General features: G+C 41.8%; 1 protein-coding gene across 3 annotated transcripts in view; it reads right to left on the bottom strand.

Moving 5' to 3' along the window:
- Window positions 1-13,495, bottom strand: part of EEFSEC (eukaryotic elongation factor, selenocysteine-tRNA specific) — a 179,062-nt gene that overhangs the window by 126,366 nt on the left and 39,201 nt on the right. The window contains exon 1 of one of the 3 annotated variants that reach the window (XM_081939507.1): window positions 7,654-7,771. The exons of the other annotated variants lie outside the window; for them this stretch is intronic. The gene's annotated coding sequence lies outside the window, so the exon portion shown is untranslated. Of the gene's footprint in view, window positions 1-7,653; window positions 7,772-13,495 lie in introns of those variants that run through there. 3 annotated transcript variants of the gene reach the window in all.

Genomic DNA, 13,495 nt, shown 5'->3' on the forward strand with positions numbered 1-13,495 from the left:
GTCCTCACCAATTCAACACACTTTCTCTTCTGCTTTCCTTCCATTCTGGAGCTGTCCCAACTTCAGCAGCTTCGATGGCTGCGTCTCTGTCATCGGAAAAAAGAGCTTCCTGGATCAATCAGGGACTTTGCGGTGTCCCTGAGATCAGCAGGAAGTGCTCTTCTCTATCACCATCTCTACGAGATGGTTTAAGTCCAAAGGGACCATCCAGAGGCACCATCCAGAGGCAGAGATATCAACTGCAATCTTGGAGCTCCAAGATCGCACGTTGTATTGTCGCGACGTCAGCTCCTCCTCCTCCCATGATTCTTGATTTTTTTTCTTTATGTACACTGAGAGCATATGCACCAAAGACAAATTCCTTGTGTGTCCAATCACACTTGGCCAATAAACAATTCTATTCTATTCCATTTTAATTCATATGGAGATATTAGAATTACTGATCAGATTTAACAGATCATGAATGTAAATATTTTCATAACTTATGCAAGAAACTCATGCTACTCTGTTCCAAACTCATATTGTTCCTTCTCCCCTTAGCATGCTATAATTAATGAGGAAGTCTTCAATTAACAATAGCTTATTTTATCCACAATGGAAAATTATGAACAGATTCCAAATAGACCATAATCTTAAATCAATTTGATGGTAAATTCAAAAATTCCTGTCATGAGAGTTTTATGAGTTCATTGGGCAAAAACTAACACACAGCACACCAAAAGTCCAAACCATAATAACTCTAAACTATTGGCTTGTGTCCAAACTATGATAAATCCAGCTTGGTATTGGGCCTCATATGAGAACTCTGAGTTGATTTGTTCGATGATCCATTTGTTATTTTTCTTGACTATCAAGAGTCTTGTCATGTCATGATACAGATTACTCTGAAGAAGTTGCCCCAGCTGAACCAGTGGAATGGCAGCCTCAGAAGATACAAAGCCAGGAGTTTATCTGGAAGCTATCAGGAACCCTTCAATCTATCAAGGAAGTATATTATCTCCCAAAGTGCAAAGATCAAAGACATGACAGTGAGACTTGGTGCAGGTGGCACAGTGGTGGCGCAGTGGTTAGAATGCAGTATTGCAGGCTAACTCACTGCTCACTGCTAGGAGTTCAATTCTGACTGATTCAAGGTTGATTAAGCCTTCCATCCTTCCGAGGTTGGTAAAATAAGGACCCAGATTGTTGGGGACAATACGCTGACTCTGTAAACAGCTTAGAGAGAGTTGTAAAAGCACTATGAAGTGGTATATAAATGTCATTATTATTATCCAACTAATCAAGGCCACTGATTATTATACCTTTCTCCTCTTTGATGTTGGGATGAACAGTACAACAAAAAAGAAGCTGGGGAAAAAATCAAATGTCTAGGCAGAAAGGCAAAAGACTTAAGACCACAGCTGGTGTTTTCATGCATAATTCCGATGTATGGCCAATATCTAATGAAGTAATGGGTGATTTCAGAAGTAAACTGCTGGTTCAAGAGATGGTGTGTCAAGAAAAAATGGTATTTGTAGACATGGTCTACACTATCTCAATGTTGGCCTTTGCCAAGTGATGGGCTCCACCTCACAAGGACTGGGAAGAATGTGTTTGGAAGACATCTCACTTGGGTCTATTTCTCTGACAAGCTGAGAGACAAAATAGGAGAAGTATAACAATATCTTCAAATGGCCCAAAACTTCAAGACGCAGTCAGAAAAAGCTAAGGCTCATAATTAAAAATCAAATGAGTTCACAATATCAAAAATAATATTAATCAAAAAGCACGAAGTTTAATAGGCTGAAATATTTCTTCCACATACCAAACAGAAAAACAAATTTTCATTCAACAATTATTCAGAGAATAAAAGTAACTTCTCTTCTTCAGCATGGTCCCATGTTTCTGCATCTGCTCCAAGGTGAGATTCACTGGCCTGGTATATCTCCATAAGCTGGAGAGTAAATAGCCACTTTGTGACTGTACATATTCACAAAATCGGATGGCTGTATCATTACAATATTATGCTTGAAGATAATGAGGTGTGGGATAACTTGGCTTTGAACATAAGCAGGGGAACAGAATGCACAAATGACTTGCACTTCATTCTCTATGCTTCTTTGTTATGTCTGAAATGTAATCTGTGCTTTTCCCTCCACACTTAGATGTGCAAGCTCCCACAGAAAAGGAGCCAGCACATCTCAGATATCCAAGGCATTTTAAAGAAGCACAGAGACTATGAAATATAAAGCATATGGGCTTCCTATACTTCTCTCATGCTACTAGAAGAAATTCAAAATTAGTTTTAATAAAAACTACTAAATCCATATTTCACCCCATAGATTTATTTGGCTGAAAGAACTTATATATTTGGCAATTAGTAGTGTGTAGAAATTTCTTAAGACATACTTTTATGGTTTTTTTTCCTCAGAACATTTAAGAAAAGAGCAAAATCGAATTCCAATTTGCATATTAAATCAGGAAGGATTAATTAGTTCATATTAAAACACTAATCAAATGACCTATCTAGGTCCACAACAAAACAAACTTTAGAAGCTATCAAACACAAAGATTCTGACTTCTGACATTGTATTTCATAAGCACTTCCCGATATTCGTACTATAAATCAACCTGTGGATTCTGCACTTCCCAGGCGCTCCAGCAGAGTTAGCCACTCTGTTTACTCTTAATTTTCTTCAATTTTTTTAATGTTTTCTGACATTCATTTTAACCCAACTATTAACTGAAACTTATGCCAAACTAAAGCAAAAATAAAAGATGAAATTTGTAAATTAAGGCAAGCAGATTGAAGTGTTATACATTTCCAGAATAGAAGTGAATTCTTAGAACAAAAATTAATTGATTCCATGACTCTCTTCTTAGCCTGTAATACCTGTTTATATTTTGTCTTGAAGGGCAGGAGATCCTGGGCTGAATAAGAACAAGGATCTTTTTTATATTTCTTAAAGCAAGAAAGCAGTTGTTTCTTGGCTGCATGGGGTTTGCTATCAAGCCAAGGATAGTTTAAAAAAGGATTCCTGTTAACACTAGATAGACAGGTAAAGAGAATTGGTTGAAGGAGCTGAACAAGTTGAGGACTCCAAAGGCACTGATAAGGGCAGACACATGCATAACAAACTTAGCCTCATTTGTTTAATTGTCATTCTTCTATGTTCTGGCTTAGTTAAGAACAAACAAGGAGTGAAGATACTATTATTAATATCAGGGTTAACATTTGGCATTCTGTGGGTATCAAAGACAGCAGAGCTGAGCAAAGGAGTTACCCTTCCATAATGGAAAACTGATTGGGATTTCAAATCCTTTTAAAATGAAAAGGATTTCATTTTATGCAACACGTGTGGTATATAGATTGCTTAAAAGGCAGTAAAATTCATTAAATGCCAGGCATGCTTGAGAGTCACTCAACCATGCACAAATCTATTTGCCAGTGGCAGCAATGGGAAAACTGCCCCAAAGAAGTTACAATTGCTCTTCTATAGATCCAGTGACTGGAATTGAGGCCAGGCAAAGATAAATGAAGAAAAACTTGATTTAATTGCAAGGAACAGGTCAGCTTTGATGAGGTAACTTCTTTGAGTACTTACACACTTCCATCAATAATTAGACCTTTATTGGCTTACAATTTACTGTTCTGTTGCCTTAAGGGATGTCGCTTCACTAGATTGTCTATTTGAGCATGAGCTTCAATAAAGGCAGGGAAACTCTCTGTGTGCTTTTGTGCAGAGACTTCCAAATCATTTTTCAACAGATCTAAATTATTTTTAGAGGTGCTAATTGCTCAAACGTTGAAATAACAGTTTTAGTTATGGCAAACATTGTTTTGCCATAAATTCTGCTGTGCCATCTCATACTGGCAGTTTTTCCCATTCCTTGTCCTCTGCAATCTATTCTATTGAAAGGTTATATAAATGTGTTTCCTCATTTGGAATTAGAAACTAGGCTTCTCTTCTAGCAATTGTTTTACAAAAATCTTCAGATCAGTCTTGTTAATGCATTAGATTAAATGCTTTTAATGTATTAAATGAATCAACTCTATGCTTTCACCTTCACTCTTCTAGCACCAGATTCTATACCTCGGTAATGATCCGAGTCCTAGCCCTTGCCTTCTTATCTCAGATTTCTTCCTTCAACCCATTGCTTCTAAAATGTAATGTACAATGAATCATAGTTTCTGTGTGATTGGAAGAAATAGTCTTAGTGTTTTTATAACAATGGCCTCAGAATTGGAAATAAAAATGCCACTTTGAAATATTAAAAGTGTCCCCAAAATGCTGCATCATACTGCATATAGAAAATACAGTAAGCAATAGTATTTTCCAAAAAAGCAACTGAAGATATAAATGTATATCTTTATAAATAAATAGTAGGTTTACTAATGTTAACTTCCACGGTTAGTATTTCTTGGACAGTGTTGGGCTTCAGGATTTAGGACCGTAATCTACAGAACAGAGTTCTTGATATTTCTCTGGAATCTGTGGTTGAAGATGCCAGTGGTTGGGGAAACACCAGAAAATCTGTTCTCTAGACTATAGTCCTGAAGCTCAAAACTGCCCAAATGCAGGGTCATTTTAACAAAACGTACAGCTCAAGAATATAAGATTAACTCAGAAGCTAATTATTCTCTGGGATTTATTCCTTGGAAGGAATGTGATAGAAAGACTTATTCTTAGCAAGGTGTGCATAGTCTAACTGCCTTACATTATATGGAGACTTCAAGACAAAGCTTGATAAAAAGCTGAATCAGGCCTGACAATGCCAAAGGAAGCCTATTTCCTCTGTCAAACCCCTCTCCCAGTGCACCACATGTCCTTGTGCACCAAGAATAGTCTTTTCTTCAAGACTAATTCAGGAAGCTCTCACTCTGTACCTGGTTCAAAAAAAGAAATCCACTTTCTTTCTCAGTACACAGAAATATACCCTCTCCATAACCCACTGAAGATGAAAAATCATCTGATGAGAGATAGAAAAACTCTGCTTTCTCAGAGGTAAATGTAGAAATATGCATATTTCATCATTGACCCATAGGTTCCTGACGCATGCTCAAAGAGTTTCAAAAAAAATAAAAGCTTCTAAGAAACTCCAAACAAGATGACGGATTTCTCAGTACCTATGTTTCTCAAGAAAAGTGGTACATAATTATCAAATAATTTGCTTATGAGGCATATTAGCTTGTTTTGCTCTGAAGGATTAAAATAGGGCAATATTAACCATGGCAGAATGTTTATGTTTAAATTTCTGTATACAAAAGGAGTCAATCATAGGAATTTACTTTTAAATCATTTCACTTAAAAGACTATCTAATCAACATCAAATAAAAATAACACAATTATGTTATTTCAATACATAATTGAAACTTTTTTACAATCACTGTGGACTATATATTTACAGTTAGTCTCCTATAACACTTCTTTTATTTCTCACAACTCAAGAACTCTTAATAATTCAATAAGTTCGCTGCACACAATTTAAACAGTTAAATTATAAATTCTATGCATGACTTGTGTGTTTGGGTATTTTTATAAGTGAATATGAACACCAAAGATGAATTTTCAGCTACTCAGTTCAAAGCTTATGAACTTTTGCCCCCTAAAAAATAAAAATAAAACCAAAAAGGTGCCTGGAGCTTGGCACACCATCATACTAGTCCATCAATATCAAAAACTGTAGAGGCTTGATCTTGAAATACAATAAAAACTTAGCAAGAAGAGGAAAAAGGAAAAAGGTCCAAATGAGAATGAATTAAGAGGTTTCACATGTCATAAGAGAATAGTAAATACGGCATTTCATTTGTCTCTTTAAACTACTGCTACCAGTTAAGTTTAATTATTTGGATCACTTCACCGAAACAGCCCAACTCTTTCACTCAATTAAAGAAAAAGAAATTTAGTATATAGACGCAAAGTAATCTTCAACCACGGGCTACAATGAGTTACCATGTTTTAGAAAACTAAATAACATTTCATCAAATATATTTAAAATACATGTGTCCACAGATGTGTGTTCACATTTGTTTGTGTCCTTGTGTGATTTTTACCATGTTAGGATTTCCTCTTAGCCCAGAAGAGAAAAATCTGCTGTTATCAAGTATCACTGCTATTTGGGGGCAGAGCTGTTTTAATATGTACTTCCCATTCTGGGGAAGAGGAAATTCTTCAATTAATAAACCGGGTGGACTGAGGCGAGTTTTAAAAGGTTTAATCAATTTCATCTGCACTTAGGATAAAAAGACTGATTATTCTCCTCTTTTCCCCCTCCACACTAAACTTTTTTTAAAAAGAAATCATAAAATAAATATTTTATTTTAAATTCTTTGAGATTATTATCTCCTGTTTCAGGAAATATTGTCTGTTTCATGCAGTGAGTATGAAACTTCCTTCTGTGACCCCACTCTTAACATATTTTTTTGTGCTTTTTAACATTCCTATTCTGAAGCATGTAAATTATTCTCCACTTCTTATATAGTAACACCTTGGGAGAAACTATAAGCAATTCAGGATTTTTGTAGGTATCTCTAAGGAAATGACGGGGTGAACACTGAAGTTTTTTTCCCTGACTATGCAAACCTTCAAAATCCCACATTAAAGAGAAAGGACCAAAAGTGCACGAACTATACAAGAGAAAGAAAAAAAAGCCTCTATAAACCAATGCAAATCATGTGTCAGAACCGGATACCCAAGCTTTAGACAGACAATATTTTAAAAAGAAACAGGAATTCCCAATGTGATTCCAACATCCCATAAGTATTTTGAGATATGCTGTTCCATCTGGAAGGTGTCACTAAACCCTAAAGGACAAAAGTCCTGGATAAGCAACAGGGAATCAAATACTCTTTAATTTCTCATTTGCTTCCTCTGAAAATCCAACACAGATTACTCAGGATATTTATAAAAATGGTTGGAACATATTTTATGTATTTATTACACATAGTTTATCTGCAGTGTATTTAAGCAATGTGTAATTGCAGTAAATCCTAACTCACTGAATCTTGTTTTGAATAAAAGGGGGATAATTTTTAATAAACAAGAATGAAACTAAGATACCATGACTTCTGATTGATTTCCAACTATAAATCCCTATTGTCTCATTTTAAGTATCATAGAGATACTACATTCTTTAAACTTCATTATGGTCTCCATCTGCCAATTTATTTATAGTATGGTATAGTGGTTAGATATAGAGGGACATTATAGTTATAGAGGCTCAGTGGCTAAGACGCTGAGCTTGTCAATCAGAAAGGTTGGCAGTTCGGCAGTTAGAATCCCTAGCGCCGCGTAATGGAGTGAGCTCCAGGTACTTGTACCAGTTTCTGGCAACCTAGCAGTTCAAAAGCATCTAAAAATGCAAGTAGAAAAATAGGAACCACCTTTAGTGGGAAGGTAACTGCATTCCATGTGCCTTTGGTGTTTAATCATGCCAGCCACATGAGCACGGAAACGTCTTCGGATAGCACTGGCTCTTCGGCTTTGAAAAAGAGATGAGCACTGCCCCCTAGATTTGGGAACGATTAGCACATATGTGCGAGGAGAACCTTTACCTATAGTTAGGGTACCAGACTAAACCAGAGATCACCGATTTCTCACAACCACCTCAGAGCTATAAATCAGGGTGACAGAACGTTTTTTTTCTGGTTGAATTTGGGTGTTGGTTACTTACCAGCTTACTTTCTCGGGACAGTGGAGACATCATCCAGGCATGGGTATGACTCTGTCAGGATCCAATCCGACTGGGTCAACAAGCATTAAAGACACACCCATGAGGCTCCTCCTACCCAGCTTAGACGAAGGCGTGACTTGTAAATAGTCTCAGATGATAGATATTATCTCTCCTAAATGTATGAAACAGAAAAATCAAGGATTAAGGCATAAAGAAAGGATGGGTCTGGATGATGTCTCCACCGTCCCGAGAAAGGGCGTATCAGGTAAGTAACCAACGCCCATTCTCCTAGTAGGTGGAGACATCATCCAAGCATGGGACATTTCAAAGCCCAATCTGTCCCATCAGGAGGGACCTGAATAGAATTTAAGAAGCCTAAGTAGAGACCACTCGCTGCAACACACGTCGGCCGAATGAAGCGTCAGCTGAGGCATATCTGTCGAGCCTGTAGTGGCGGATGTGTTAGAAATGTAAGCTAATGGTTGGGTCAGCAATATATAAGCCATGAGAGGAGTATTGTTTCTTTAAGTACTGCTGTGATGGGATTGGTTGCTGTTACCATAAGATGGAGCCAGAATGACTGTTAGCTCTCTGTTTGTTAGATGCTGATCGGTGGATACTGCTTGTAGATGTATTGTAAGTTATTGTGAGTTTTGCTACTGTTAGCGACTTTGTGTGCTGAACTGATTATATGATACTGGACTGTGTTCGATGGATCACTCCTTAATTGAGAACATTGAGAACTGACTTACTGAACCATGTGTAAATTGAACTCTGAATACCTCTATTTTCCACATAAGTAAAATACTATTACTTTTACTATTCAGTGTCTCTGTATGCTGGTTTGTGCGTGTTCTTCCACACCACTCTCATTACGCTTCTCTGCACACTTGCTCTCCTAACAGGGAGCTTACCTAACAGGATGAACGGAGATATAGTAGTCCACGTGGCCACCTGGCAGATTTCTTCTAATGAAGCTTGAGATGACCAGCCAGTAGAGGTGGCCGCGCTGCGGGTGGAGTGCACCGTGATATTGGGTGGAACAGGCAGGGAGAGAGCGGAGTAGGCTCTAGAAATAGCAGCTCATACCCAAAGACCAATGTCAGAAGAGGAGGCCTTGGAGCCTTTCTTACCTCCTGGCTGGAGTTTCACGAACAGAGCCTCAGAGCGTCTGAAAACAGCAGTTCGTTTAATATAAATGCGCAGAGCACATCGCACATCAAGGTAATGCCACTTATGTTCCAGTCGGTGGGATGGTTGAGGGCAAAAGTCGGGAAGCATCAGTTCCTGGGTTCTGTGGAATACAGAATTTACCTTAGGTACAAAAGCTGGATCAAGGTGAAGAATGACCTTATCTGGATGAAAAATGCATAAATCTTGTCTGATTGACAATGCTGCCAACTTGGAAATATGCCTTGCCGAGGTTATGGTTACAAGAAAAACCACTTTTAAGGTTAAGTCATATAAGGATGCAGAATGTAAAGGCTCAAAAGGAGTCTGAGTTAGAGAGTCCAGGACTTTGGAGACATCCCAAGTTGGGAACCTATGTATTGTGGGTGGCTTGATGTTTGTGGCATCTCTCAAAAAGCGATGGATAAGCGGGTCATGAGAGATGGGCTGAATGGAACCTAGTGACAGGACAGAGGACAGGGCCAAAACCTGGCGACGGAGGGTGTTTGGCGAGACTCCTAGATCTAGCCCTTGTTGCAGAAACTGGAGAATATTAGGGATAAAGGCCTATAAAGGACCAATGTCTTTCCTATGGCACCAGGCAGAAAACTGTGTCCAAGTGGCATCATAAATGCGGTTAGTAGAAGAGCGCCTGGAGGCTTGAATTGTGTGAATAACTTCAGTGAATAGATTGGCAGTCCTTATAGCCTCCCGCTCAATCTCCAAGCGGTTTTTTGTAACTAAGGAAGGTCGGGATGTTGGAGCAACCCTTGAAGGAGCAGAGAGAGAAACTGGGGAAGTTGCCATGGAGGAGCTACCGAAAGGTTCAGCAGGTCGGCAAACCAAGGTCTGCGGGGCCAGCGAGGAGCCATCAGGATCAGTTCCACCTCCTCCATCAGCATTTTCCATATCACCCACTGTACGAGAGGTGTCAGGGGAAAGGCATACAGAAGGCCCGGAGGCCACTCGTACCTCAGAGCATCGACGCCCTTCGCCCCTGGTGTTGCATAGTGCACAAAATACCTTGTTGATTGTTGCTCTGGGAAGCAAAGAGGTCAAGAACTGGAAAGCCATACCTGACCGTAGTTGTTGAAAAATTTGCTGATGCAGGCTCCACTCTGCTGGGTCGATGTGCATGCGGCTGAGGTCATCTGCCTGAGTGTTCTGGACCCCCGAGATGTGTTCAGCCTGGATAGACAATAAGTGGGTCTCCGCCCAGGACCCCAGTTGGAAAGACAAAGTCATTAGACATCGGGATCTCGTCCCCCCTTCCGGTTTATGTGCGCTTTGGTGGTGGTATTATTGTCCATAAGGACGAGCACGTGCGCATTGGCCATGGGATGTTCGAATTGAAGAAGAGCCATAAAAACAGCTTTTAGCTCCAACCAGTTGATACTGTTCCTCTGGTCAGAGCGTGACCAAAGGCCTTGGGCTGTGTGCGACAGAATGTGAGCCCCCCAGCCCTGCAGACTCGCATCCATGGTCAGAGTGATGCATGGGGGGTCGCGAAATAGAGAGCCCTGTTCCAAGGCAGGGGAGAGCCACCAACGGAGGGACCGGCTTACCTCTGAGATGAGACGAACCTTGTACAACGAGCAACTGCAGTCTGCCTTCTGATATGGTAGCAGAAACCATTGGAGCTGGCAACTGTGTAACCTGGCCCACAGAACGATGTTGAAGGTGGACACCATTTTTCCCAGAAGTTGTGACAGGTGGATGAGAGGAATCTTTGGAAGGCCTTTGATGGATGAGACTATATTGCAAATGCTCACCTGCCATTCTGGTGATAAGAAGACCTGTTCCCGGGAAGTGTCTATCACTGCCCCTAGATGCGTGAGGCGAGTCGTGAGCTGCAGATGACTTTTTTTCAAATTGACCAGGAATCCGTGTTCTTCCAGGGTCTGAAGAGTGATCTGGATGTCTCTGAGTGCTTGGTGCGGGGACCTGGACAGCAACAAAACATCATCAAGGTAACAGAGAATTCTGACCGGCATAGTTCTAAGATGGGCAGCCAGCGCAACAATGATTTTGGTGAAGACCCTCGGGGCAGAGGACAAACCAAATGGAAGGGCAGGGTATTGAAAATGATTCCCCGCATAGGAGAAACGGAGGAATTTCCTGTGATCTGGAAGAATGGGGATATGGAGGTATGCCTTTGTGAGATTCACCAAGGAGAGGAGGTCATTAGGTCGAATGCTCTCCAAGATGGACAGCACAGAGTGCATTTTAAACCACCTGTAAACTATACATTTGATTAGAAATTTGAGGTCGAGGATTGCCCTCCAACCCCCCAAAGACTTAGGCACTATAAAGAGACGGGAATAAACCCCTGCCCATGGTCAGGAGGCACCTCCTCAAGGGCTTGAATTTGGAGATGGCCAATTGCGAGTTCAACCAGATGTCTTTTGGTAATGGCCCTAGAAACCGAACGTAGTACGAAAGTCTGTGGGGGACTAGAGAGAAACTCCAGGGCAAGGCCAAATCGGATGGTACACCTGATCCAGGCATCGTTGGTGATGTTGTCCCAACGATCGGCGAAAGCTGTAAGATGGCCCCCAATTGGGAGGTCCTTGATAGAATTACTTCTGCTTTCGGAAGGAACAGTTGGAGTTGCCCTTGAAGGGCTTCCTGTAGAACAAACACTGGGAATTTCTGTTGGATCTGTCCTGAGATGGAGGGCCCTGTCTCGGGGTAGCCTGGTGTTGAGGAAGAGGGTAGGCAAATCCCCGTCCGTCCCTCGAAAGGATGACCTACGGAAAAAAAGAGGGTATAGAATCTGTTTTGCGGCTGGCAGAAGGAAGCACCTTTCGCTTGTCCTTGGACTCTACTAAAAGAGGTTCCAAAGGTGGGCCGAAGAGCAGACCAGGAGAAAAAGGAGAAGAAGCCAAACACCACTTTGCTCTGGCCTCCTCTTGCCATTGCTTCAACCATAGAAGACATCTTGTGGTGACTGATGAAGCCATCGACTTGGAGGAGAAACGAGCTGCATCCAGAGAGGCATCGGCAGCGTATTCCATTGCCGCTTTGAGCTTGTTGATGTCCTGATGAGAATGGGAATCAGGAGGAGGAATTATGTCCTGCATCTGCTTCAGCCAACGGAGGGCCGCCCTGTTGAAAAAAGAGGCAGAAGAGGCGGCCCAGACTGCCCATGCAGAGGACTGATGACTCTTAACTAATGACTGTTCAAAGCGTTTGTCCTCAAGACGGAGAGCATCCTCTGGAGCATTAGAAGCTGCATTGTGTGATGAAAGAGAAATCACAGGTAAGTCGATGGAAGGGACTTCCAAGAGCTTAGAAAGCTCTGGGCTGACATTGTACAATTGTTTGTCCAGAGTAGAAGGGAGAAGCCCACTGATTTTGAATTACTTCCAAGAACAGCTTTGGGGAAGGAACCACATCCTTTTCAACAAGTAGACACAAAAAGAGTGGGTCTGTGGTGTCAGACTTGTCAACCTCTGTAATTGAGGATGGTTTTGAGGCTGGGATGCCAGAGACTTTTTTGGCCTTGAATAAGAGAGAGAGAAACAAGGCAGGCTTGAATAGACCCACTAAGGCCGAAGGGGCGGGTGTCAAGTCTTCATCATCTGAAAGATTGGAATCCCGGGTTACCTGTTCCTCAGATTCTACAGCAGAGGGCTGAGAAGTGCTCCCGGGAGTAGACCTCTGAGAACGGGAAGAGTGTCCCTTGTTTGACTTATTAGAAGTGGAACACTGAGCAGTGGTAGCAGTCGGGCCCCGGTGCTGAAGTCCTGCTGCAATCCCCCATTCTATAGCCGCTGCTATGATGTCAGCAATATCATTAGGATTGACAGTAATAGCTCTGGGTCTGGAGTGACACTGCCATCCCCTTCGGAATCATACTCCTCCTGAAACCCAATCCCATCCTCCCAAGGGAGAAGCAGGGGTGGAAATATCCCCATGCGTGTCAGTAGAGAGATCCTCAGGAGGACTGACTAATATTTGAGGAGAAACTACTGGGGCAGAGAGAGGAGCAGTGCAATGCTTAGTCTTAGAGGTGGCCTTTCGTGGGGCAGAATCTGAAGCCTTGTCACGGTATGAGCCAGGGGTGGTAACGATTGAGGCCTCCTGAGATTCAACAGTCTTAGAGACCTTAGCCGGTGTGGCTGATGGTGGCTGAGAAACGGAGATTCTCTTTTTACTCCGTGGTTCAGAGGGCAGAGAAGGAAGAATGGTGACTGGAGGAGATGGAATATCCCCTTGAGGGGTAGAAGCTGACATTGGCTGACATTACTCACGGTTGGTAGTACACAAAATGGCCACCAGAGCAGGCCTGAGGAAAGGCTGCGGGAGTGAACCGACAAGGAGGCTAAGCGCTCAGCAGAATTTGCCACTCGACAATGGCCCCGGTGCCAGCAGAAAGCAATGTCTGAGGCTGAAAGGTGGAACACTGCAGAGGCGGCAAGGAAGAGCGGTGGCATGCGAAAACGCCCTGCGCTCAAGCGGCTTTTGGGCAGCTGTAGCAATTCGAAGCTTCCTTAGTCGGAGAGATCGCGATGATCGCAAGTTCTTCTGGCGGCGCGGCTGCAGCGATCAGCTCTTCGGGCGGCGCAGCTGCAGCAATCAACCAGATAATGAGAGCCTGAGGTAAAACCTCGTAGGCTAGCCACTAATGGGGCATGAGCCTCTTGGAAGGCTACAAAGCCTCCAAAGC

The sequence above is a fragment of the Natrix helvetica genome (genome assembly GCF_964273705.1).
Source record: "Natrix helvetica genome assembly, chromosome: 1".
Taxonomy (NCBI): Eukaryota; Metazoa; Chordata; class Lepidosauria; order Squamata; family Natricidae; genus Natrix; species Natrix helvetica.